Source organism: Cryptomeria japonica, chromosome 11, assembly GCF_030272615.1.
Source record: "Cryptomeria japonica chromosome 11, Sugi_1.0, whole genome shotgun sequence".
Lineage (NCBI taxonomy): Eukaryota > Viridiplantae > Streptophyta > Pinopsida > Cupressales > Cupressaceae > Cryptomeria > Cryptomeria japonica.
The window spans coordinates 639,960,227-639,983,082 of NC_081415.1; positions in this window are offsets into that span (position 1 = coordinate 639,960,227).

The window sequence follows — 22,856 nt, forward strand, 5'->3', positions numbered from 1 at the left end:
TACAAATTCTACCTTATAGCCTATAACCGGTTGTGTACAATTTGAAAGATATCCGCCAAAATTAGATTCAGGCTTTGTATGAATTTATTATTGTCATAAATAATGGTTTTGGTCTACTGGATCATGCAAGTCAGATAATGCATTTGTTGCTCTGGTGATCGGTCTCCTTGAATTTTTGCTTTAGATAGCTCAACCCGCTGAGTTGTAAGTGTTAGATTCAATGACATTCCCAAAGACACTAAGAGGGGGGTGAATCAGTGTCTAACCGATTAGTGTTATATTTGAACTTATTTATAACTTTGCAACCCAAATCAATGTACCGGTAAGCAAGAAATAATGCAGTAAACAAAAATAATAGAGACAACATAAATGCACACCATAACACAAGATATTTTAATGAGGAAACCCGGTGTGGGAAAAAACTCGGTGGGATTTGTGACCCACAATATTTACTCACTGGCCAATATGAATAAATACTACTTACAATATGGGCCTACACATGCAAGAAGACCAACAACCTAGAGCTCACTACTTAATAGAAGAGTCTCACTGACTACAAAATGGATAACTAAATCCAATACAATGTACTGCTCAAAATAGCATCTCTAATGCCCAGTTCAGTATCGGTTTAAGCTCAGTCAAATACCTTAACAAAAAACCTTTCATTGTCCACTATATCACCTCATACAATAATCTCATACTATATAAAATGACCTATGAGATCTCATACATATATGAGTCTTTACAATATATCAAGTCATCTTACAAAAGATAATTATATTTACAATACAATTCATATAAACAAAACTTGTCTCATGTCGGCCTGAGTGCCAGTATAGTTCACTGTTGGTGTAATCTGGATGCCGGTGAATGTGCCTATCGGTGTTGGTAGATGGTATCGGTGTGGACCTTGTTGTCGGTGTATGTGTAGAGACCTAATACCGGTTGGTTGCCATCAATGACAACATCAACCATTCTCATATGAGTGTAGAATTCCAACAATATCCCCCTTTGGCATTGATGGCAACACTCATGAGAAAAATCCAAAACTGTTATCCCAAAACTGAAATCCAAAAAGAAGTGTGCTCCCCCTGAGCAAGTGATCTCCTTTGTGCATATATTTTTCTCTTCACTACTCCCCCTTTGACATCCTTGACTAGAGTACAAAATTTCTACCTCAAAGTCTATAACTGCTTGGTTATAATCTGAAAGATATCTGCCAAAACTAAGTTCAAACTCTGCATAAATTTGTTACTGTTTGAAAGAATTTTCTCAGTCCGTTGGATCATACCAGTGAGATAGAGCATCAGTTGCTCCAGTGATCTTTCTCTAGGGATTTTTGCCTTAGTTAATTCAACCTGTAGAGTGATAAGACTGTCCAATCTTGGACCAAGTTTTCTCTTCATCTCCCGGGCCTTCAACCTTGTTCTTGCCTTTTCTTTCTCCAAGTTCTCCAATTTTTCTTCAAACACTGTCATTTTTTGTTCAAAAACTTATGTAAGTTCTGAAGAACCTATCATATTGTCTACTAAGTCATCAATCTATTTTTGTGTCTTTTTTATCTTCTCATCAAAGTCCTTTGTCAAATAGTGCGGCTTACGGGCTTCTCTATACAACTCCTTGTACTCCAAAATTATAGAATTGAGTACCGGTAACAGTGTATCTAAGTGCTCTGTACAGTTTTTAATAGTGTTCACAAATAATTCAATCTTCTCTTTATCAACTCTCTCCTTAACTGTTCCTTCATTCACCTTATCAATAGTTATGACATTTTCAGCAATGAATTTGGACAATGTGTCCAATTTACCTAAAGAATTGTTAATGTGTTCTATCTTACATGTTGGTGCAATCATCCTCAAGATAGGTATTGAGTCATCAGTAGCCTTAAATTCTAAGGCATTGCAATTTGTTATAATTTTGATAGAATCCAATAGAACATTTGTCTCATTAGTAGGTCTGAATTCACCTGTAGATGTTTTTGGTTCAGCGGTAGCTTTCTCAACGGATACTTCTCCAATAACCTTCACTATTTCATCAGTTGCTTCCTTTTTACTTACATTTCTTATGGTTTCTCTGTTTGTGTTTGTACCTCTACTTTTGATGGTTTCACAGTGTTAGTGTCCTTATCCTCTGTCAGTTTCTTTGTCTTTGGTTCCTTATCTTGTGTTGGTATCTCAATCTTCGAAGAGTCAATAGTGTGTGTCGATATCTCAGAGACCTTATTGTTCTTAACATCATTTGCCTTAATTTCTTCAGTCTCCTTATCTACAAAAATGTTAATATTCTATTTATCAATGTTTACAAAAAAAAGAATCTCAGAATCTGGGTTAGTATTATCAAGAGTTACTTCATCAATTGTTGCATCTGGTGGATTGATTGTATGTACCGATGGGATATCCTGAGCTGGAGGTGGAATATTATCTATAATCTTTATTGTAGGAACACCACCAACTTTTCCTTTACCCTTATCCTTATCCTTTTGATATACTTTAAAGGTTTTATCCATTTTTGGTCTGCTCCTTTCTTCTTTCTTTTGCTTTTCCACCAAAAATATATCCCATTTGTCTGCAGTCTCATTAGCAATCTCCTTAACTCTCCCAGCCATTAGGCTCACTTGCTAGTGTCCACTAACAAAAACTGACCGGATTGCCTCAAAAATTAATTCATCAATTTCCTCTTTTGAATTCATAGGATGTACTACCAATAGTGCTTCAACTTTCAACTTCTTATCAAGTTCCATTACTGATAGTCTTTTTGCTGCTAATCTCAAATACAAGTCATTTGGAAAATCATCTACTACTTCAATCAAGACTTTCTTATAGATGTATAAATACAAAATAAAGCTCTCTTCTAATATTTCCTTGTCAGAGTCCTTAAGAGAGTTATACAATTTGTTTACATTAATCAGATTTCCTTCTTGTGTTGTCTCATTCAATAGTTCTTCCAGGGTAGGGGTATCTGGTGTTTGTTTCTTCTTCGGTGTGTGCTTCTTCTTAGGTTCCCTAACTGCCTATTGCTTCTTCCTTAGTGTTCTAGTTTTCTTCGGAGAAGGAGAAGGTACCAGTGAGGGTTTTCTCTTCCTCCTTTCTACTCTCTTAAACTTAGCTTCCTTTCCACTGTCAGTATCAGAAGAAGTGACAACCGGTGAAACATGAGCTTCCAATTTCAATCCTTCCAGTTCACTGGCAGATATACCACTTATGTTCATTACATTTTCTTTAACCTCCTTCACCATCTTGGATGCATCTCTAATAAATTTCTCTCTTCTTTTTCTTTGTTTCTACATAGAAACAACACTCTCAATGGTTTCAGCATTTCCAAAAATTTCTTCAGATGGCTCTCTAGGTGCCTCAAGTAGTGTTTTTGCATATGTTTCAAGAATGTTTTGATCAACTTCATAACCCATTTCAGTAACCCAAATTGTTCTAGGGCTAATTGCTTCCATCCATGTCTCATCATGTTTGATTACAAAGCAGAGTCATACTTGTCTACTATGCTCTATGGTAACCTCTCTCTTGCCTTCATTTTGGTTGAAAAACTTTTGAAATAATCTATGATGATTTTGTCATAGTCAGTGCCCATGCTGGTGGAAGCTTCCATAATCTGTTTTCCTACTGGGATGTCATATCCAAAATCCTTATGACCAATGTCGGGTATCTCTTTGGTGAAGTAAAGCATCAGACACACAAGCAGATTGCCAAAATGAAAAGTTCCTTTCTTGTCACCCTTAATCTTTTTAGGTTGTTTATCAATTCATCCTTAAGCCATTCACAAACATCAATCTTACTGTTGTTCTTTACCATCTCATATGCACTATGAATACAAAGGCTAGAAACTGAATTCAATCTATTTACATGTGTTACTCTATACCCAAGTACCATACTCACATATCTCACATTTTCATCTCTAAAATCATTGACTCTAAGGGATTTGTTGTCGGATGTAGCTTCGATTAAGCTCATCACACCCTTGTTAGGTATTTTCTTTTTTTTTTCAAGCCTACTACCTGTTGAGGGTAAACCAATAACTGCCTTAATTGCTTCCTTGGTTATTTTCCAAACTGACTCTAACCACATAAATTCTCAATGGACTCTGCTCAACACAAGATGGACTACTTCCTTCGGAAATTCGGGAATGCTTAGAATTTTAACTAAACCTAAGTCTTCAATAATCTTATGCTCCAGTTTAATTAAACCTTGTTCATCAGTAATGACACAACTAAACATTTTCTCCAAATCATCGGTTCCTAGATTTTCTATGTTGCAATGAATGTAGATTCTAGGGTCTTTGGCAAAAGTGACTCCCTTTGGAATTTTCAAAAAAGCTCCGATAGAATCATCTTGCTTGGCAATTTCAGGGATGATTTTAAGCACAGGCCTAGGGCACGTAACATTTTCTACCACAGTAGGGTTTACAATAAACTATGGTGCAGAAGATGAAGATGTCATTTTGAAAGATAAATACCTCTTAGCTTGAAATCCTTGAATGCTTGAAAATCACTTCGCTGCTTTGCCTTTAGAGTGCCCTTGCTCAATTTCACACTCTATGAATGCTTGAATGCTTGGTGAGTCAAAATGAGGGTTTTTTAATGTTATATAACCAAAAATTTCTTCAAAAACCACATTAAATGCTCATCGGTTAAGTGAAAACTTAACATATCTACTGGTAAAGAAGAAATGTGTCTTCTTACCATCAACCAAGGGTAGAATGCATGATTTTCAACTTTCTACAACACCCCCTAAAGATTATTCCTTATTCGGATGAGGAATCTCCTACCGGTGGAGGGTTACTCTGTTCTATCAATGCAGAGATAGATTCATCAACTTTCTGATCTCCCTTCTTAATCCATTGTTTTGAAAATTCTTTCTTTATTTCATTTACCTTTTCTTTTCCCTTCACACTAGATCCTTTATTGTTCACCGGTATAGTCTTGCTTCTACAAAATTTTGCAATATGACCAATCTTGTTACATGCATAACAAGTTACATTATTCCTCTGAATAGCCTTTCCATATCCTTAACCAGTTTGTGTTCTGCATTGATTAGATAAATGCCCAAATCTACCACAAACATAGCATTTCACATTCATTCTGCAATTTTCTGAATTATGACCAACTTTGTTGCATTTGGAACATTGACCAGTGGGTAAATTTGTATTCTGATTATTTCTAAATATGCATTGATTTTCTCTATGACCAAATTTATTGCAATTGAAATATTTCCTATTAAATTTATAAGCATTAGGTTGTCATACCGGTTTACTGTGACCTTGATTATTTGTAGTCTCGAAACTTTCTCCATGTTCAAATCCAAGTCCAATTGTATCCCCATCAGGTTTTTGTCTTTTCAGAATGTCATCAAGTCTTTCTAAACTTTTCTTGAATTTGTCTTTGTGTTCATTTGTAGTGATCAACTCATTTTCAAGAATTCCAACTTGTCTCACAAGCTCTTCTTTATTATGTTGCATGTGAATCAGATTTGTCTTTAGCATATCAATTTCATGACAAAGTCTTAGATTTTCATTACCTCCACCATTAAGTCTTATATTCAAGTCTTCTTCATTATTATTTATGTCTTCAAGATCCTTACATAGCCTCATGGTTAAGTCTTTCATTTCATTCCTCATGTTAGTGTTCTCTTGTCTCAACTTGTCTGCAATATCACTAAGAGTTTCCTTTTCATCATCATGTTTCTACATTTGCTCATTAAGTTATTTCCTCTTATTTTGTACTATAACCAGGTTCTCCTAAATTTCTTTAATGAATTCCTTAGCAGTCCTCAGATCATCTTCAATTTTGATATTTTTCAATTTTTCTGCATCAAAATCTTCAAGAGCACCTTCCAACTGTTTTCTTAAATTCTCCATCAGTACCGGTTTCAAAATCTTCCTCGAGCTGTTAGGATTTTGCAAATAGAGGACCAAGCTCTGATACCAATTGTTAGATTCAATGACAGTCCCAAAGACACTGAGAGGGGGGGTGAATCAGTGTCTAACTGGTTAGTGTTATATTTGAACTTATTTATAACTTTGCAACCCAAATCAATGTATCGGTAAGCAAGAAATAATGCAGTAAACAGAAATAATAGAGACAACATAAATGCACTTCATAACACAAGATATTTTAACGAGGAAACCCGGTGTGGGAAAAACCTCGGTGGGATTTGTGACCCATATTATTTACTCACTGGTCAATATGAATAAATACTACTTACAATATGGGCCTGCACATGTAGGAAGGCCAATAGCCTAGAGCTCACTGCTCAATAGAAGAGTCTCACTGACTACAAAATGGATAATTAAATCCAATACAATGTACTGCTCAAAATAGCATCTCTAATTCCTGGTTCAGTACCGGTTTAAGCTCAGTGAGATACCTTAACAAAAAACCTTTCTCTGTCCACTACATCACCTCATACAATAATCTCCTACTATATAAAATGACCTATGAGATCTCATACATATATGAGTCTTTACAATATATCAAGTCGGCTTACAAAAGATAATTATATTTACAATACAATTCATATAAACAAAACTTGTCTCATGTCAACCTGAGTGTCGATATAGTTCATTGTCGGTGTAATCTGGATGCCAGTGAATATGCCTACCGGTTTTGGTAGATGGTATCGGTATGGACCCTGTTGCTGGTGTATGTGTAGAGACCTAAAACCGGTTGGTTGCCATCAATGACAACATCAACCATTCTCATATGAGTGTATAATGCCAACAATAAGGTTGTCCAATCTAGGACCAAGTTTGTTTTTCAACTCTCGGGCCTTCATCCTTATCCTTGCTTTTTCTTTTTCCAAATTCTCAATCTTTTCTTCAAAAACTGTCATTTCTTGTTCAAAAACTAAGGTAAATTCTGAAGAACTTATCATATTATCTGCTATGTCATATATCTCCTTTTGTGTTTTCTTAATCTCCTCATTAATGTCTTCGGTCATGTGGTGAGGCTTGCAGGCTTCCTTATATAATTCTTTGTATTCCAAAATTATGGAATTAAGTACCGGTAATAAAGAATCAATATGCTCAGTATAGTCCTTGATAGTTTTGTCAAAGAATTCACCTTTTTCTTTATTCACCCTTTCCTTAATAGTTTCTTCATTAACCTTATTTATAGTTAGAACATTTGAAGCACTAAATTTGGACAATGCGTCCAATTTACCCAAAGAGCCATCAATATGATCTATCTTACATGTCAGTGCAATCATTTTCAAAAAAGGCAATGTATCATCAATGGCCTTAAATGCTAAGGCGTTGCAATCTGTTATCCACCTTATTGAATCTAACAGTACATCAGTTACATTTTTAGGTCTGAAATCTACAATGGATGTGCTAGGTTCTGTAATAGCTTTCTTTTCATCAGACACTAGACCAATTACCTTAACAATTTCTTCCTTGTTTCCATCATTTATTACCTCTTTATTTACAGTTGCTGATGGTTTCTCACTCTGTGTATGTACCTCTACTTCTGTCAATTTCTCAGTGTCAGGTTTCTTAGCTTTCATCGATATTTCAATGTTCTGAGAGTCTGCAGTGTTAACTAGTGACTCAGAGATCTCAATATTCATAGCATTAGCTATCTTAACCTCTGAACTATCTTTATCCATAACAATATTAAAATATTGTGTATCTACATTCATGGTAAAAGGAATTTCAGATTCCGGATTAGTATCATCATGTGTTATTTCTTCAGCCTTCTTTTGCAGTTGACTGTCAGTATGTTTCGATATCCCTGAAGTTATTGGTGGGGTGTCTTGTTGATGTAGAGCATCATAAAAATCCAACCAAGAACCTCAAATCATTCGTGAAGTTCAATTATCAACACAAATCTTTCAACATGTTAGAGGCATTGTCATATATTTCCCAACAAAATCATCAATCAAATAACCATTATCAAATCTTCTCCATAGATATCAATCCATCATGATTGTAGATACATATATTATGCATTAAATATGAATCATTTAAACCCTTCATCTATTCATTTCTTGCAAATGAAAACCAAGAATTTTCCCAAACTATGAAAATTACTCTATTCTAGTCATGAAATTACAGTCATGAGCAGTCATTAATAACTCTTAAAATATTAATCACCAGGAAAACCTATCTAGTCAAATTATAGAAATTCTTGTTATAGAAATTTTCTCCAAGTTATAGAAATATCCAACGGTTAAATGCAAAGTTATGATGATTTTTCCAAAACTGGTCGCCGTGAATCAGGGTTTTGGGTAGCTCCAAATGGTTTTCACCAAAACTCTCATAACTTTCTCAGAAATGCATGAAATCAACTCAAACCAAAAGCAATGGAAATATGATTCAATATAATACACTATAATTATATAAATACACTTGTTTCTAGGTTGTACATAGCCGTACAAGGCCTAGAAACAAGAGGAAAAACTTTCAAGATCACAAAACAAGAGATTGAAAACAATGAAAATATGATACCAAAATGTTTCCAATGCTTTTCAACTCCTTCTCTAATTTTTACCTCCTCTTATGAATGACCTTTACAGAGGTTTTATATCCTTTCCATCTTCACATGGAAGTTACAACTACCCAACTTCCTCTTATGACCATACAACTTCTCATTTTGGTCTTTTTACAACTTTTGAAAAGTTGCATTTTACAACTTTTGACTCAAATGACTTTAAACCTTCAAAAGAACCTTCAAAACAAATTAGGATGGAATAATAATGTATTTTTGTCACCATTTTAATCCTCCAAGGTTATTTTATACAAATTTTACCAAATGACTAATTCAAGACCTTATTGGGACAATTTGGACAACTCATTACAATGGGCTCTTTTAGCCTTACATATTGATTCATATTGACTCAAAATGACATTACAAATGAAAATGTAATTGAATATACTTATAAATTGATTTTTATCCTCTTATAGACTCCTTTTGTGCCTTTGTGTTAGGTTCTCCTGCACCACTTGTGCTAGTGGAGAAAGGTTATCTTTGACCTTTATAACAGGTACACTACCAATTTTACCTTTACTTTTATCTTTTTGATATACCTTTGCAAAAGACTTATCCATTTTTTGTCTATCCCTTTCTTCTTTCTTTTCTTTTTCAACAAAAAATATGTCCCATTTGTCAATAGTTTCATCTGCTATTTCTTTCACTCTCCCAGCCATTAGACTAACCTATCGGTGACCACTCACAAAAACTGATCAGTTGGCTTCAGCAATCAGTTCATCAATCTCCTCCCTTGAATTAATAGGGTGAACTGCCAATAATGCTTCAACCTTTAACTTTTTATCCAGTTCCATAACCGACATTCTTTTAGCCTCTAACCTCAAATATAAGTCATTAGGCAGATCATCTACAACCTCAATCAAAACTTTCGTGTAGATGTCAAGATGCAAAATAATGCTTGCCTCTATCGTGTCTTTATCAGAATCCTTGAAAGAATGATAAAGTTTATTCACATTTCTAAGATTACCTTCTTGTGTAATTTCATTTACCAGTTCCTCTAGTGTAAGGGTATCCAGTGCCTTAGGTTCTTGTTTCTTCTTCGAAGTTAACTTCTTTTTGGGCTCTCTCACAGCCTGTTGTTTCTTCCTTAATGTTCTTGTCCTTTTTAGAGAAGGAGAAGGTACCGGTGAAGGTTTCCTCTTCTTCCTTTCAACTCTTTTGAACTCTGCTACCTTATCACTGTTTGTATCATAATAAGTGACAACTTGTGAAACATGAGCTACCGGTTCCAATCCTTCCAGTTCACTAGCAACAATACCACTTAAGTTCATTACATTTTTCTTAACTTTCTCGACTAATTTGGATGCATCTCTCATAAATTTTTCTCTTCTTTTTCTCTGCTTTAGCATACCAACCGTCTTCTCAATAGTGTCAACATTGCCAAAGATTTCTTATGAAGGTTCCCTTGGTGCATCAAGAAGTGTCTTTGCATAAGCTTCAAGAATATTCACATCTACTTTATATCCCATCTCTATTATCCAAATGGTTCTAGGAGTAAAAAATTCCATCCATGTTTCATCTCTTTTGATTACAAAACATATTTGCTTGTCATACTTATCCACAATACTCTGTGGTATCCTTACTCTAGCCTTCATATTGGTTTGAAAGTTTTTGAAATAGGTTGTTACCATGTCATCACTGTTAGCACCTATGCTGGTAATAGCTTCCATAATTTTTCTACCAACAGGGATGTCATATGCAAAGTCCTTGTGACCAATGTCGTGTATCTCCTTTGTGAAGTAAAGCATTAAACACACAAGTAGATTCCCAAAATGGAATGTTCCCTTCTTATCACCCTTAATATTTTTCAAGTTATCTATCAGTTCATCCTTAAGCCACTCACAGATGTCAATTCTATCATTGTTCTTAACCATTTCATACGCACTATGTATACACAAGCTAGAAATAGAATTTAACCTATTTGCATGAGTAACCCTATATCCAAATACCGTGCTCACATATTTCACATTTGCATCAGTGATATCACTAACCCTAAGAGATATGTTGTCAGATGTAGCTCCGGTTAGGTCCATAACACCCTTGTTTGGTATCTTCTTCCTTTTTTTGGGCCTAGTACTAGTTGAGGGTAAACCATTAACTGCCTTGATTGCTTCCTTAGTGATTTTAAAAACAAAGTCTAGCCACATAAACTCCCCATGAACCCTACTTAGTACAAGATGAACTATCTCATTCAAAAATTCAGGAATGTTTAGAATTGCAACAAATCCTAAATCCTCAATAATCTTAGACTCTGGCTTGACTAAACCTTGTTCATCAGTTATAAAATCTTTGTACATGTTTTTCAAATCACCAAACCCTAAATTATCTATATTGCAGTGAATATAAATCCTCGGGTCTTTGGCAAAAGCAAATCCCTTCAAAATCTTAGAAAAGGCTCTTATGGAATCATCTTGCTTAGTAATCTCAGGAATGATTTTAAACACGGATCTAGGGTGCTTAATATTCTCTACCATAGTAGGGTTTTCAATGAATTCAGGTACAGAGGATGAAGATGCCATTACGAAAGATAAATACCTTTGACTTCTGAAATCCTTGAATGCCCTATAAGATTGGTGCAGGTTCACCCCATAAAACCCTTCATGATGATAAGAAAGACTCGTATAAGGGTGGCTAAGGCATTAAACATGTCTTTAGGATGTTTTGTATATGTCTTTAATCATGCATTGTGTGTTTGTAATAAGGAACCCCATCTTGTGAGCCAAACTCCTATTCTGGCATTTCTATGAGCCAATTAGGACTTTTGGACAATAGGGGATCAAATGTGTTAATTTCATGTGTTTTAAGATGTTTTAGGAGGGTGTGAAATAGACCCAAGGCTTAGGAGGCAAAAGATGACATTTTGACAACTTTTACAAAAGTTGTCAAAAGTTGTCATGAGCAACTTTTGTGCACTTTTGCATTTTTGATATTTCAAACTTCCCCAGCGGCTCTAATCTCTTAGATTTCAGTTGAGAGCCATTGTAAAGCATTATTTGAACCTTGTGGATCCAATTCCCAAGGGGGAGTTGTACATAGTTGAGTTTGATGCCAACAAATCAATAAAATTTCTGAGTTTTCCTACATTTCTAGAGTTTTCATCCGTGGTACGGCCCTGTATGGATTGGTCCCCATTCCAAATATTGTGAATAAGTGGAAGGGATGAGTTAAAAATTTTTTGGATTTGGTTTGAAACCTTGATTTTATATAATGTTCCAGATATTCAATTTTTGTTGTAGGTACCCAGAAAACCAGGGTTTACCTTAGGTTTTCATCCTTCCATGGCCATATCTTGCATTTCACCAGTCTGAGACTCATGGGATTTGGTGGAAATAAATTATGGTCATTTTATTCTAGGATTATAAGAGGGTTTTGTAAGAAAATAAAGTAAGAAGAGTGTTTAGTGTGATCTTAGGTAGACATCTCTATGTGGCTACCTAGACCTTGAATAGATAGATCACCTTTGTGTGCAAATGGTGATTATTCCAGGCGTGTAACCCTAGAATACCTCATTATTTATGGTCCCTCACATTCTCAATGGGTTGTAGTTAACCGATTTACTCATCTAAGCAGAGTTGCTTCACAAAAGAGACCTAATTAGCCCTTTCAGATAGTCAATATCCTACCAGCTCAGACCTTTATCTTGCAAACCCTAATCCTACCTTTTGGGGATTTGTGTAACTTCAAAAAGGGTGTCTAAATTCATAATTTACCTACCTATGTGTTTAGAATAATCTGGACTTAAGTTTCAATTACCCGCTAAATAGGGCTACAAGCCACTAGGCCTAATTGAGTGAATTTACAAAGGAATGAGCATGAAATCTTACAACCGGTGCTTTGTCTGACTTTGAGTAGTCTTGTATGACCCAAAACCGGTATGAAAATGATTTGTAGGCCTTGAATGCATCAAGGAGTGTGTTGTTGCAAGATACCCCTTTTGAGTAGGCATGGGTCTTGAGGATTGTGTGAAGTTCTACCTAATGTTGTAGAGCCTTGTCTTGAGGGGATCCCATTCTTGGGCTAGTGGTCAGTGTCTTACATTGAGGTGTTTGATAGGCTACAAAGAGGGATCTACATCAAATATCTTTGTTGCTTCCCCTTTAAAATGCCTTTGCTCAATTTGCGCTCTCTTTGAATGCTTGGATGCTTGGTGGATTGAAATGAGGGTTATACTGTGCTTTATAACCAAAATGTTATCCAACAACCACATTAAATGGTTGCCAGTTAACTAAAATCTTAACATATTTTCTGGTAAAGAAGATATATAACTTCTTACCCACATTAAATGGTTGCCAGTTAACTAAAATCTTAACATATTTTCTAGTAAAGAAGATATATAACTTCTTACCATCAACCGAGGGTAGAATGCATAATTTTCAATTTGCTACCATACCCCCTAAGGATTATTCCTTAGTCAGATGAAGAATCTCCTATCGATGGAAGGTTACTCTGTTCTACCGGTGTAGAGATGGACTCATCAATTCTCTGATCTCTCTTCTTAATCCACTGTTTTGAAAATATTTTCTTTATTTTGTTTACTTTTTTTTCTCTTCTCATTAGATCCTTTATTGTTCTTCGGTATAGTCTTGCTTCTATAAATTTTTGCAATATGTCCAATCTTGTTACATGCATAAAAAGTTACATTATTCCTCTGAATAGCTTTTCCATATCCTTGACCAGTTTTTGTTCTGCATTGGTTAGATAAATGTCCAAATCTACCACAAACATAGCATTTCACATCCATTCTGTAATTTTCTAAGTTATGACCAACTTTATTGCATTTGGAACATTGACCGGTGGGTAAATTTGTATTCTGATTATTTCTAAATTTGCATTGATTTTCTCTATGACCAAATTTGTTGCAATTAAAACATTTCCCACTAAATTTATAAGCATTAGGTTGTCTTACCGGTTTGCTATGATCTTGACTGTTTGCAGTCCCAAAACTTTCTCCATGTTCAAATCCAAGTCCAATTGTATCTCCATTAGGTTTATGTCTTTTCAGCATGTTATCAAGCCTTTCTGAACTTTTCTTGAATTTGTCTTTGTATTCATTTGCAGTGATCAAATCATTTTCCAGAATGCCAACTTGTCTCATAAGCTCTTCTTTATCATGTTGCATGTGAATCAGATCTGTCTTTAGCATATCATTTTCATGACAAAGTCTCATATTTTCATTTGCTCCATCATTAAGTCTCCTAGTCAAGTCTTCTTCATTCTTCTTCCTATCTTCAATATCCTTACATAGCCTCATGGTTAGATCTTGCATTTCATTCTTCATGTTACTGTTCTCTTGCCTCAACTTCTCTGCAATATCTCTAAGAGTTTCCTTTTCATCATCATCTTGTTTCTGCATTTTCTCACAAAGTTCCTTCTTCTTGTTTTGTGTTATAACAAGGTTCTCTTGAAGTCCTTTAATGAATTCCTGGGTAGTCCTCAGATCATCTTCAAGTTTGACATTCTTCATTTTTTCTGCATCAAAATCTTCAAGAGCTCCTTCCAACCGGTTTCTCAAACTCCCCATTGGTACCAGTTTCAAAATCTTCCTCAAGTTGTTAGGCTTTTGCAAATAGAGGACCAAGCTCTGAAACCAATTTTTAGATGCAATGATAGTCCCAAAGACACTGAGAGGGGGGGTGAATCAATGTCTAACTGGTTAATGAAATATTTGAACTTGTTTATAACTTTGCAACCCAAATTAATGTACCGGTAAACAAGTAATAATGCAGCAAAGAGAAATAATAGAGACGACATAAATGCACACCATAACACAAGATATTTTGGTGAGGAAACTTGATAAGGGAAAAAACTCAGTGGGATTTGTGACCCACAATATTTACTCACTGGCCAATATGAATAAATATTACTTACAATAGGGGCCTGCACATGTAGGAAGGCCAACAACCTAGAGCTCACTACTCAATGAAAGAGTCTCACTGACTACAAAATGGATAATTAAATCTAAGATAATGTACTACTCAAAATAGCATTTTCAATGCTTGCTTTAGTACCGGTTTAATCTTAGTCAGAAACCTTAACCAAAAACCTTGTCGGTGAATGATATTCACTCACATAACCTATCTTCACTTGTTACAAAATCCTTTCTCTATCTTCTATGATCTATTACATAATCACCTCTCTTCTATTCTATATATTTTCATACATATATGAGTCTTTACAATACATCATGTTGGCTTACAGATAATTAATTACATTACAATACAATTCATATAAATAAAACTTTGTCTCATGTCGGCCTGAGTGTCAGTATGCTTTATTGTTGGTGTAAACTAGATGTCGATGAATGAACTTGTTATGTCTTCTGGTGCCGATAGATGATGTCTATGTTCCCGGCGAACCTGTAGAATTCTGTTACCGGCTGGTTGCCATCAATGACAACATCAACCATTCTCATGTGAGTGTAGAATGCCAACACTAGCCACGATCGATTCTGCTGTCGGTTTGGATCCAAAACCCATTTTAGTATCTATTCTATGAATGACATTCTACACAAATGTAGACATCTTTTCTATTTTCTTCTCCCTTCCCTTCCTGTTGAAGCCAGTTTTGACTTCAAAGGCCTTCTCTTTTGTCATGCCAAAATGCTCTGTTTTGTCATCCAATGGGGCATCTAGCAGCATTTTTGCATAGAGGTCCAAAATATTATCATCCACCTCATATCCAAGTTTTGTAACCCATATGGTCCTTGGTTCAATTGCTTCCATGAGGGTTTCATCGGTCTTCACCATGAAATAGATATCAGTGGAGTACTTCTCGACAATGTTGTTTGATAACCTCTCCCTCTGCCTCATGTTTTCTTGGAATGTTTTAAAATAACCCCAAAGTTTCTCATCTCTGTCAGTACCAAGACCTATGACTGCTTCCTTGATCTGCATACCTACTGGTATGTCATGAGCCCAACGCTTCTTAAGTAGGCCAGGTAGCTCATTCAGGAAGTAAAGCATTAAATAAAAAATTAAATTTTCATATCTAAAAGTTCCTTTCTTAACTCCCTTGATCTTTCCAAGGTTCAACATCAATTCACTCCTCAACCATTCACAGAAATCATATTTTGCACAATTCCTTAGCATCTGATTAGAAACAGAATTCAATTGGTTAGATTGAGTTACCTTATAAACTATTATCATGCTTGCAAATTTCACATTAGTGTCGGTGATTGTGTTGATCCTCATTGATCTACTATCAGGAGTTGCACCGGTGAGTTTCTCAACCTCGGTGTTGGGAATTTTCTTGCCAGGTTCTTGTCCGACTTTGGGTAAGCCAGTGACTGCTTGAATAGCCTCCTTGGTGATCATGTAAGGCCGATCCATCCAGATGAACTCATTGTGAACCCTTCTCAGAACATATATGATGATCTCATCTTTGAATTCTGGTATCTACAGAATACCGGTTAACCTTAGATCGTCAATTGTTTTGTATTTAGGCTTGATTGTTTCGGAGTCTTCCAGTATCACAGATTGATACATGCCTTTGATTTCCTCTGTGCCTAGATCCTCTAGGGTGCAGTGAATGTATGCCCTCACATCTTCAACATACATCACATCGTTAGGAATCCTAGAAAATACTCCTGCAGAGTTTTCTTTCTTAGCAATCAGGGGAACCTCCTTGAATATGGGCCTCAGCCTATCCTTAAATTTGATAATGTTTGGATTTGCAATAGAAGTAGGAGTTGAAGATCTAGATGCCATTTTCAAAGAATACTTGAAAGTGAACCTCGGTGGAAGATTGGGTGCTTCTTAGATAACTACTCGAAATCCTTTCATAATGCCTTTGCTCGCTCTTAATTCACCTAAAATTTGCCTTTGCTTCACTCTGGATTGCTTGAATATTGGGTGAGTGAAAATGAATTCACTTTCTCCTTTTATCAGCAAGTAAACCCTAATCCTTCTCTGTCATAAATGCTTCGTGATTTACCCTACCGAATGTTGGTTTCACAGTCCTATGCCAAGTGAACCCTAAACAATGATGAACTCAACTCTCCAGATCTCTTTCGATCTCCTTTAGGGGAATAAGCAAAATTTGCAATGAATTTACCAACCCCTAAGGCCTATGCCTCAGTTACCGATGGAATTTCCTAGTGGTGCAGGAATGGTATGTTCTACCAGTGGAATTATCGGTGTTGATCCATCTCCACTTGGTTCTTCAGACTTTCTAACCCATCTCTTGGTGTGATCTTGTTGTAGTTCATCTACCTTTGGCTTTCCTTTCTCATTATCTTTATCATGGCTAATCAGTTGAGTCTTGCTTCTATTGGCATTTGGCATTATAACAAACAATGGGAGATTGTTGGCATTTCAATAAGGATATTGAGAAGGTTGTTGATGATTATGAATATAACTGATTAAGGATGTTTATTGTCTTAATATTATTATTTTATCATTGATGTCAAGAAATTGATTTTCTAATTCAGTATGATGTTGCCATATCTTGAGAAGTATGATTTGATGAGTATAAAGATGTTAGTAAAAGACATATAAAGAATATGATGAATAAGGGGATGAATAAGGTTTTCAATGGGCAACTATTACCGAGTCAGACAATGATGAGATCATGATTTTTAGATTGTTTTAACATCATACATATGATTGTAAATTATAAGGTTAATACTATACTATGTTACCGAGCAAAGAACCTAGTCGGTAAACCCTAAGGAACCTAGTCGAAAAACCCTAAGGTTATCACTATCGATTAATGAAGGCGGAATGTCTACCGAGTGAAGTTTAGTATTTACCGAGTTGTTACCGAATTGTAACCGAGCTGTAACAAAATACATTAAATGGTTACATGCGTTATTTAATGAAGGAAGTTGGTGAGCTGGAACTGATTAAATGATTGGTATGCCATACATGAAGTTTGTTAATGAATCTATGGCAAAGGAAAATTGGCAAGAAGATCTACAGCGCAAATTGAACCGCATTACCCTAGCACAAGTTCCAAGAAATGTATGCAAGTTCCTAGGCGGGGTAAAACATTTTTCAGATTGAAGGATACATTGAACCTGGACAAGATTGAAGATTTGATGGCTATGATTGATCATGGGAAATGTGATCAAAGAGATTAAGAGGTTAGCTAATTGTTTATAAATAGGGAGTTGTTGATAAACAATGTATGTGGGCAAATGTATGCACAGGGATGCTACATAGTGATTAACGAGCACAGAATCTTGAAGACCTACTTGAATAACAAAATATAGAGCCCAGCAAATGGACAAGATTATTTATATCTCTAGATTGTATTGAGCAAATAAGAATCTGCTTTAGCATTTTAGATGTGAAGTTGCAAATAGATTTTATTACTGTTATTTTGAAAGTGATAGAAAATCTCTTAATCGAGTGGACTTAACAGTCTTATTTGTAAAACCCTCTAGCAAGGTGACATTCTAATTGAGTGTTCGAAATTCTTTAACAAGGTCACTTCTAACAAGGTGAAGATCCTAACAGATCTGAGGGAAATCCCTTAACCAGGTCACATCTAGCAATGTGTTTGTAATCTTTAACAGGATTTGTTTTTAACCGAGCATACTCTAGAAGAGTATATTTCTTAGTGGGTTCGAAATCCCACAGTGGTTTTTCCCTATTTGGGTTTCCATGTTAAATCTAGTGTTATGAGGTTTATGATGCTTATATGCTTTTGAGTTTGCATGTTTAGCAGTTTTGGTTATATTACTGAAGTATATGTTACTGAGGTTGAATCTGATGTTTTTATGGAAGATTAAGTTTGTATGATTCACCCCCCCCCCTCTCATCTTGTTGGCTATTGGATTTGTACTTACATTAAGTATTAGAACTATCAATTGGTATCAGAGCTCTGGACTCTGGAAGAAAAGTTTAAAGGTACTTGAGGCAAAGATCGAAAGATGTATAAGAGGGATGCACCGAAGCTAAACAAGTCAAGTTTCTCTACATGGCAGAAAAGGATGAAGTTGCACCTATCAGGAGTTGGAGAATATGTTGTATATTATTTGGAGAATGATTTCATCACACCGAGCACCTATCCATTGACTATGGAAGAAATAAAGGCAAAGTAAGAACATATCCAAGCAATGATTGAAATAACATCTGCATTGACCGACTCAGAGTTTAATGATCTAGAAGCCTGCAATGATGCAAAGGCAATGTGGGACAAGCTCATATCTATATATGGTGGTGATGAACATGTTCAAAGAGCAAAAGTAGACAGTCTAAGAGGACAACTTGAATCTATGAGGATGAGTGAAGGTGAGAACATAACCTAGTACAGTACAAGACTAAAGGAGATTGTCAATCAAATCAAAGGAGCAGGTGGAACTATTGAAGAAAAGGATATAACAAGTAAGTTGTTAAGAACCCTTCTACCAGCTTATGCAATCCAAGTCTCTGCAATAAATGAATTGAGGTTTGTACCTAATATGCCATTTTTTTTAGATGCTACTATTGGTAAGCTACATGCATTAGAGTTAAGTAACTTTGATAATAGTGGGTCATCGGTAAATAAAGTTGAATCTACATTTAGTTCTTTTCATCTTGATGAATCTGATGATTACAATGAAAGAAAGTATAAGTACTCTAAAGGAGATCACAGTGGAGCAAGTGAAAGATTCCGTAAGAACATGGAAGAAGTACACAAACTGTATGAGGAAATCAGAAAGCGGGAAGAGTTTGAAGCACTATTAGCCAGAAGGTTACCAAGAGGCAAAGGTAAGTATAAAGGAAAACTACCTTTGAAATGTTTCAATTGTGATAAAATAGGACATATGGCTTCTAACTGTCCTGACAAATATTCTACTGAAAAGAGAGATTATCGAGATGATAGACAAAAAGATAATCATTACAGAGGACACCAAGACTTTAGAAGAAGAGATAGAAATACATGCTTAATAGCCGATGAGGAATCCAATGATGATAAATCAGATGAAACTGATACAAAGGAAGTAGTTTATGTGGCTATCAAAGATGGATCAGATGAAGAAAGGTATGAAGAAAAAGCCCTAATATCTCACATAAATACTAATGATTCTTGGATCATAGATAGTGGATGCTCACATCATATGACAGGTGATAAACACAAGTTTGTTATGTTAGAAGATTATGATGGAGGCTATGTAAGATTTGGTAATGATGCACCATGTCCAGTAAGAGGTAAAGGATCTATAACACTTCTTGACAATGCAAAATGCAATGATTTTTATTGGGTTGAAGGTTTGAAATACAATTTGTTGAGTGTAGCACAGCTAAACAATACAAGTTACCGAATAGAATTTCAGAAAGGAATTGTCAAAGTTCATGACAAGCATGGAAAGTTAGCTGCTACCGGGACACAAACAAAAGGTAATACATTTCACCTTGACTCAACTCGGAACAAGTGTCTGTATGCAAAGATAGATGATACCTGGTTATGGCATAAAAGGTTTTGTCATGTAAATTTTGATAATCTGATCAAAATAAGTAAGAAGCACCGAGTAAGAGGTCTACCGAGTCTTGAAAAACCTGAGAATGCTATGTGTCAAGGATGCCAGATGGGTAAGATGACAAGATCAAGCTTTACAAGTAAGTCTTACACTTCTAAGGGAATTTTAGATCTTGTGCACACTGATCTTTGTGGTCCTATGAAAGTTCAAAGTTATTATGGTGATAAATATTTCATATTATTTGTGGATGATTATTCAAGGATGATGTCAGTAATTTTTTTTAAAAAAAAATTAGAAGCTTTTCAAATGTTTAAATGGTATAAGGCAAGAGTTGAAAATGAAACGGGAAAACAACTTAAATGTCTTAGATCAGATAGAGGAGGAGAGTTCACATCTGATGAGTTCAACCTATTCTGCAATGATCATGGTATTAAAAGACAAGTCTCTGCACTGAGAACTCCACAACAAAATGGAATAGCTGAGAGAAGAAACAGATCTATTGTGGATTGTGCCAAAACCCTAATGATTCAAAAGAAAGTGCCACAAACATTTTGGAGAGAAGCAATAAGCACAACAGTTTACACCTTGAACCGAGTACAACTGAAGAAAGGTACTTTGAAGACACCATATGAAATCTGGTATGACAAGAAACCTAATGTAAGTTATTTTAAAATCTTTGGAAGTAGATGATATGTACACAAAGATGATAGAAATGGCAAGTTTGATCAGAAAAGTGAAGAAGGAACATTTCTAAGTTATTCTTCTAGAAGCAAAGCACTTAAATGTCTGATCAAATCATCTAAAAAAATAGTAGAAAGTGCAAATGTGAAAATTGATGAATTTGCAGAAAGAAATGATGAAGGAAATTCCAAAGAACCAGAAGATTATGATGAATTTGTCTATGTTCAACCAACAAGTTTTACCAAGAAAACTATTGAAGAAAATGAAGAGAATATCCAGTTATCGAGTAATGAAGAAGATCATACAGAGCCTACCGAGCTTGTATTAGCCAAGTATGTCAGAAGACATCATGCACCAAGTCAGATTATAGGAGATAAGGATGATCTAGTGATGACAAGGAACAAACTGAGACAGAACACATGTCTGATATCTGAATTTGAACCGAGAATAGTGAAAGAGGCATTTAATAGTGAACATTGGATAAATGCTATGATAGAAGAGATTGATCAAATCAATAAAAATGATACATGGACACTAATCCCAAGACCAAAGGACAAAAATATAATTGGTACAAAGTGGATTTTCAGAAACAAGCTAAATGAAAAACGTGAGGTCATTCGAAATAAAGCAAGACTAGTATGCAAAGGTTATGCTCAAGAAGAAGGAATTGATTATGGTGAAACTTTTGCACCTATGGCTAGACTTGAAGGAGTAAGAACATTGTTGGCATATATTGCTTTCAAAAACTTCAAGGTATATCAAATGGATGTCAAATCTGCATTTCTGAATGGAATATTAGAAGAAGAAATTTTTATTGAACAACCTGAAGGATTTGTTGAAGACAAGAGTAAAGATCAGGTATGTAAATTGAACAAAGCATTATATGGTCAGAAACAAGCACCTAGAGCATGGTATGAAAGATTGCACTCTTATTTGATTAAGATTGGTTTTATAAGGACAAGTGAGAACAACAATATGTACATGAAGAATGATGAAAATGGAATACTAATCTCAGCCATATTTGTTGATGATATTATATTTTGTGGAAATGACTCTTTATGCAAGAACTTTGGAAATGAAATGAGCAAAGAATTTGAGATGTCATTAATTGGTGAGATAAAGTATTTTATAGGTTTACAGATACTGTAAATGAAAAATGAGATTTTCATTACTCAATCCAAGTACATAAAGGAAATCTTGAAGAAATTTGGAATGGAGGATTCAAAACCAGTAAGTACTCCTATGACTACCAACTGTAAATTATCAAAGAGTGATGAATCAGCATCTGTTGATGAGACACTTTACCGATCCATGATTGGAAAGCTACAATATGTTGTTCACAGCAGACCAGACATAGCACATGTAGTAGGTATAGTTGCAAGATTCTCTGCAGATCCTAAGGAAACACACATGACAACAATCAAAAGAATTTTTAGATACTTGAAAGGCACCGAGAATTATGGCTTAGTATATCAGAAAGGAAATGATTTTGATTTAAAAGTGTATACTAATGTTGATTGGGCAGGCAACATTGATGACAGAAAAAGCACAAGTGGAGGAGCTTTCTTTTTAGGAGAAAGACTAGTGAGTTGGCTTAGCAAGAAACAAGGATGTGTTTCACAATCAACAGTAGAAGCTGAATACATTGCTACAGCATTGAATTGTACCAACATAGCATGGATCAAACAACTATTGGAAGGTATAAATGAGAAAGTTACCGAGCCAGTAACTATATTCTATGACAATACTAGTGCCATTAACATTTCGAAGAATCCTGTTATGCACTCTAAGACAAAGCACATCTCTATCAAATATCATTATCTTAGAAAAGAAGCTAAAGAGAAGAAAGTGGTGTTGAAGTATGTTAGCACAAAGGAACAAATAGCATATATCTTCACCAAGCCACTGCCAAGGGACACTTTTGAGTATCTCAGAAGTAAGTTAGGGGTCCTACCCCTATCTTCTACTCATTGATCGAGTTCGGTGAAAGCATCAATTCGATGACTCTACAGAATATCTTTTAGGAGTTGATGTTGATTTACACACTTTAGGATGTTTTCTAAAGGTGTACAAGAAACAGTGCAGGATAATACAAGAAACAAGAATTAAAGACAAAATGCTCTGACCGAGACTAAGTTGACACATTACAACAGGAATTCACTTCATACATGAAGAAAATATGTTTTAGTTCTTTACTTTTTGGCATTGTTGTCAAAAGGGGAGAAGACTGAAGAAGACTGAAGAAAAAAGAGGAGAAGACTGGAGAAAAGAGGAGAA